The sequence below is a fragment of the Mustela nigripes genome, chromosome 18, assembly GCF_022355385.1.
Source record: "Mustela nigripes isolate SB6536 chromosome 18, MUSNIG.SB6536, whole genome shotgun sequence".
In the NCBI taxonomy this organism is placed as follows: domain Eukaryota; kingdom Metazoa; phylum Chordata; class Mammalia; order Carnivora; family Mustelidae; genus Mustela; species Mustela nigripes.
In genome coordinates, this window is record NC_081574.1 from 28,510,694 (window position 1) to 28,516,897 (window position 6,204).

The window sequence follows — 6,204 nt, forward strand, 5'->3', positions numbered from 1 at the left end:
GATCTCAGGGTCCTGGGATCAAGTCCCGCATCGGGCTCTCTGCTCAGCAGGGAGCCTGCTTCCCTCTCTCTCTCTGCCTGCCTCTCTGTCTACTGTGATCTCTCTCTGTCAAATAAATAAAAAACAAATAAAAAAAAAATATTGGTGAAGTGAAAGTCAGTCGTCTCACTTTTTTTTTTTTTTTTTAATTTCAGCGATTTTTTTCTGTCCTGTTAAAATTGGTACTCACTAAATGGGAAGAAAAAAAATCACAGTGAAAAACTGTGAGGATAAATGAGGGTTATAGGACCATGAGATGTTGAGGAAAGAACTGTAATTATTAAGTCTTTTCTTTCTTTCTTTTTTTTTTTTTTCAATAGCATGGCTAGATTTCCCATTTTTTGTGGTGGGGGGTGGGGGTGGGAAGAACACTGAGAAATTCTAGGGAGGGCAGGGAAAATGAAGTTTCTATCACTCTCCCAGAACAGAGGCACTGTGAAGATATCAGCCACCCTTTTCCCGCAGGACTGCATTCTAGCTTCAGAGAATTCTTTATTATAAATCCACGATGAGATGAGAAGGGGGTTTGTGAGTCCCACAGGCCATGATTTCAACCTTCGCACGTGTTAGACAGGACTTTCTTGGGCTGCCCAGACTCAGGTCACGTCACTTTCTCTGTCCATCTTCTGTTTTCCTCTCTTCTTTTGTTCTAACCAGAGAATTTATTCCAATTTTTATTTTCTTTTTCTGTTCAAGCCCTGCAGTTCTGCCCAAGGCAAAATGCTGCAGGGATTGGAAAGATGAAGGGGTAGGTTGAATCAATAGTGGCAGGCAGTGAATGAGTATAAATTTCAACAAGCAAATGCTCAGTGTTGTCCCTTGGGTCTCTCTCCCCCTGCCCCGCCCCCACACAGTAACATCACTAAATTTCCCGATTGAAAGTTCTCGCAAAACAGAAATCAAATAACTAACAAAGCACCAACCACTCACGGCCTTCAGGTTAATGAGTTTGATCTCCGTGAACCTCAACGTGGAGTTCTTGAGTAGACTAATGTTTGGGTAAGATGCTCCCAACCTGCAAGGAGCGTGTTTCTTATCAATCAAGCAGAGATAAGAAAACACTTCTCTAGCTCTTGTTAGCCACTTCTGATATCCCGTCCAGCTCTTTAACGTTTGGACGGGGTGTTGGGAGAAGAGGAGCTGGGAAGTGAGGGTACTAATGCAAGAAACAGCACATGTTAGCTCGCCTTGCCTCTCTGGCCATTTACAGCAGTTTCCTTTAAACCTTCTGTTGTACTGGTTGTGTTGATTCAAGCAATGTTTTTCTCAGACAAATAAGGTGTGCATTTTGGAATGTGGTAGAATCTTGAAAAAATTTGTAATAATTCTAATGATATATGTTATGTATGTGTACATACATCTCTGTATCTGTATACAGTATATCTGTATACATCGTATTTTTTATTTCAATGATTTAGGGAATAGTACAGAATTAGCAGAGCAATTCTACCTTCAACACGTGCTATAAATCATGACCGTTTGCTCATTAACTCATTGAACTCATCAAATTTTTCCATTTTCCTGAAGGTACATTTAGATACGATGCAGAGCCTACTACTACGATGTTTTATTTTTTTGTTGAGGCCAAACAAAATTAAGGCCAAATGCATTGTCATTTGTCATGAATTTACTGTGAACTAACATTGTGTCAATAAGCATTTTATTTAGTCTATTACATTTGGAGGACTTTTGATAAGCATGATTTCTAGCACGATAACATTTAAACTGGGATAGCTACTATTTTCTCAATTGATGTTGCATTTTATGGAAAAAGTAAGAAAAACATCTGGTGGCTGAACAAATATCTAAAAGAACTAAAGACAGTTTTTTAAACAATTTTTTTACAGTAATGATTAGCACTATTACACTGTAGTGTAACTTCTAATAGGAATAAAATTTGAGGCATAAAAGTCCTTCTTAAACTATATGCATGTATTTAACTTTCAAAAGGATAGTGAGCGTTACTTGCACATTAAGGTAAAATACCAAAGAGGGGGCTTTGCAAGGATACTTTCTGGAGAAATCCTTAGAAGTTGGTTTTAGTTAAGGACTTCCCGACATCAGAGTGAACAGTGAAATTCCCAGAGGGACCTTCTATGTTATGTTCCTCTATTCTTACTTAACAGTTGGCATTCCAAAGATTTTTGTGTGTGTGTAAATTAAAAATTGGAAGTCCATAGAATAGTTGTTTCTTTTCCTCAGCATGTTTACTCTATAAACAAATTAATTCTCCTTCTATCCTTCTAAATTCTTATTCTGTATTCCCATGAGTGTGCATGTGCGCACACACACACACACACACACACACACACTTTCAGCATTTGAGGCAGTAGGTTGTGGGGAAAAAACACAGCAAAGATAACAATGAAGGCATTTATTCCTGTAAACAGGTAATAGAATATATATTGATGTTACTCTATTATCTCTGAACAACTTCTTCCTTCGGTGGGAGACTGGGGCACCTAATCATGCCAGAGGCATCTTTCTGTTCCATATGATTTAATACGTCCTCATATCCCTGTCCCAAACTAGATCAGTAACACTTAAGGGTCAAACCAAAGCAAATCTGGAATAAGATCAAAGTAGTACAATTGTTCACAGGTGGTCTTTCTGGGTGACAACATTCCAAAGTAAAAGACTTACTGTCATGCTCCTATTACATATGAAGAAACTGAAGCCAACAGAGTCTGAATGCTCTGTACACCACCGCAGAATAAGAGAGTAAAGCTCTAAGTGTAATTCAGGTTAACTTCCGGTCCAGTGGAATGCTCACTTGGCCTTTGTTTATTTGTCCCTAGGAGTCATAACTTTTTTTCCATTGTCTTCTTGGCCTGCTCTCACCAATCAAAACCTGTGGGAATATTTAATGATTTAATGACCAAGGCTATTAGGATCCTATAGCTACAGTTTCTCCAGTGGTAATATAAAAATCCCTTCATAGATGTATTAGGAAAGTTAGTGATGTATTAATTAAAGTTAATTCAGCCTCTTTGATTTTCTTATGGGAAGGACTCTATAATTCTAAGCAAATTCTTCTTTTTTTTTTTTTAAGATTTTATTTATTTATTTGACAGACAGAGATCACAAGTAGGCAGAGAGGCAGGCAGAGAGAGAGAGAGGAGGAAGCAGGCTACCCGCTGAGAAGAGAGCCCGACATGGGGCTGGATCCTAGGACCATGATCTGAGCTGAAGGTAGAGGATTTAACCCACTAAGCCACCCGGGTACCCCACAAATTCTTCTTTAGATAGCATCTCAAAATGCTCCCATTTTGGCAATTACTGTTCTGAAGTCGCTTCCCATAGAAGTTACCCCATATGAACCCAAAGAATGTTACAAGATGGAGAATTACCCATGCTTTAACCAGAAAATACAAAGAAAAGCCTCTGACTATCCCCACTTAAATCTGGTACCATCTTGCCTAGAAGATATGCAAAATTTATCTGAGAAATTGATTTTGTTGTTGCTGTTGTTGTTGTACTAGGATGAAAAATGAGATGGTTGGCTTTGGGCAGTGATGTCACAAATTGTAACACATATTTATGGTTCAATTTCCTAGCTGTTGCTGGTGTTACAGAGATGCAGACCCTCACTTTACTCCAAGTGTGGTTCTTCCTGGGAGCTTATTAGAAATTAGGATCTCAGGTCCCCCCTATGACCTACTGAATCATAATCTGCATTTCAACTAAATCTCCTGGAGATTCCTACACACAGTAAAGTTTGAGAAGCATTGCTGGAACTAATCTGAACTTTCTGTAATCATTTCAATCTTGAGAGCTGGCTTGGCATAACCTTGACTGCAGACCTAGCCACTCTGTCCAATTTAGGCTACTTCCCAGTGAGCTCCATAGTCAGAACCTTAGCGTCTTGCATGCCTTGTCAATACCACACAGGTCCGGTGATACTTAGGAAAGCGAAATCTTCCTCTCCCCCCCAGCCCCCAACCCCCGACCCGTGACAGCACTGAACTGCCCTGCCATCCCTCCCTTTGTTCTAGGCTGGTACTCTTTCCACCAAGCCACACTGGTTGTTCAAATTGTCACAGTGTTTTGGTTGTTAAGCTGAACATCTACGGCTGCAATTTCAATAAAACACAGAGTACCATCGTTCAAATGGCAATACAATTGGAACAGGTTGACTATTAACATGAGTTACCTGCATTGTGAAAGCCATCATGCTCTCAACATTTTTATTTAGTGTTCTTTCCCGTGAATACCTACCAGGGGTTAAAGGTGGGCGCATTAGTGGACTGTGGTTTGCCCGCCTTCCTACCAATGCCGTTTGTGATTGCTATGACACAGCCCTCTGGGGTCAGCCTGCGTGATGTGTTCAGCATTGCCAGGGACTCTAGGAAGGGGACGAGCCTTTCCTTTGACATTTTATCTTGAATTATTTGTTTAAAGAAAAAAGAGCAAATGGTTTTTAACTTCGCTATCTGTTTTTTTCCCTCATAAAAGCATTACTGAGATCTTTGACTGGAGGACAAATGACAAACAATGAGCCTCCGAGGTAGAACCTCACTGTGGGCTGCTGATCCACTGGACAGTGGCTTCCTGTGAGAGGAGACATGTCCGGGGTTTGTGGGGCATCCGTCCTGTTGCGAAAGTCTGTGTGCTGCACTTAGGCCAGAGTCACCGCAGAAGAATAAGTGGCTTATCATCAGGAGAGTGATGGTTCTGCTCAGAGCATATCAAGGTGGGGAGAGATGGTTCCAAAGCAGTTCAGCCAAGAGGAGAGGAGTATTTTATCCCTGACATGGCTTCAAATGGCCAGCACATGTTGAGAGGAGAAAGCAGATTGGCTTTTGGCCACTTTTGTTCTTATTTTAAAATCTCTGAAGACCGTGCACCCATTTAAGGCCTGCCCTTCCCTTGGCCGGCTGCTGCAGAGGAATGTGGTCATAAGTTCTAGAACGTTACGTGATCACTCTCTGAAGGCTGGCATCCTCGTGAAAGATCCAGGAATGACTGGAGTATCTTAGTTACCACTCTTAATGTCTTTTGCCGATGTCTTTAAATAGGAATATGAATTTTAACACTTACTTTAGTCTGGCTGGTGTGATCTGCAAAATAACGACACCATGGGCATCTGCCAGAGATGTTCACATCCTAATCACCAGAACCTGGGAATGTTACGGGACAAAAGAAAGGGAGGTCTGCTGATGGAATAAAGGTTAACAACTAACAGAAAAGGGAGATTACCTTGGTTTATCCGTGTGTGGGTCCAGTGTAATCAGAGGAGTTCTTAAACGGAAGAGGGAGGCAGAAGAAGAGTCAGAGTGAGTGTGACTAAGGAGGAATGATTCCCGAGATGTCACTGGTATTGAAGATGGAGGAGGCCAGCAGCCATGGGATACAGGCTGCCATGGCTAGATGCTAAGACAGCCCCAAAAATGGATCCTCCCCGAGAGTGTCCCAAAAGGAATGCAGCCCTGAGAACACCTTACTAGCACCTTGCTATTAGCCCAGTGAAAGCACATTGGACTTTTATCCAACAGAACTGATAGATAATAAATTTATGTTTTTAAACCTCAAAATTTGCAGTAATTTGCTACAGCAGCAATAGTAAACCAAGGCAATGAACAAAGTAAAAATCAGTGCAGTGTGTACCGGCCAAAAAAGCCAAGTCCTAGCTCTACATCTGACTAGCAGTAGGCCAGTGGTACATTTCCTTAGCCTTGCTTTTCTTTTTTTTTAATCTGGAATGGACATAATAATACAAACCATATAAGATTATTGAGAGGATGAAAAAAGAAGGCAAAAAGTGTCCGGGTTAGTGCCTGCTATAGTGAGGCAGCTCAAAAGCTCTGATTTTGTTGGCATTTCTTCCACCCTTGTGCTATTCGGTGGTCCTCTTAGCGACTGGCCCCATTTCTTTGAGTCTCACTGCTTGCTTTTCTCAAGAGAGCAAGACACAGTGGGCAAGAACTGAAATGGTGCCGCTGCTGATGGGTAGAGTCTTTGGAAATATTTATCCACTTACTTGATACCGCATCATGTTCCTCTGAGAATCTCAACTGGCCATATGGTCATCTCCTGATCACCAGGGCTTCCATTAGTACTGGATTGCCATTAGTGTCCTCATGGTTCCAGAAGACCCAGCAGATCCTTGTTCAGTGGGAGACATCATCCATTCTCTTATTAAATGAGGGTTATATTTTGATGACT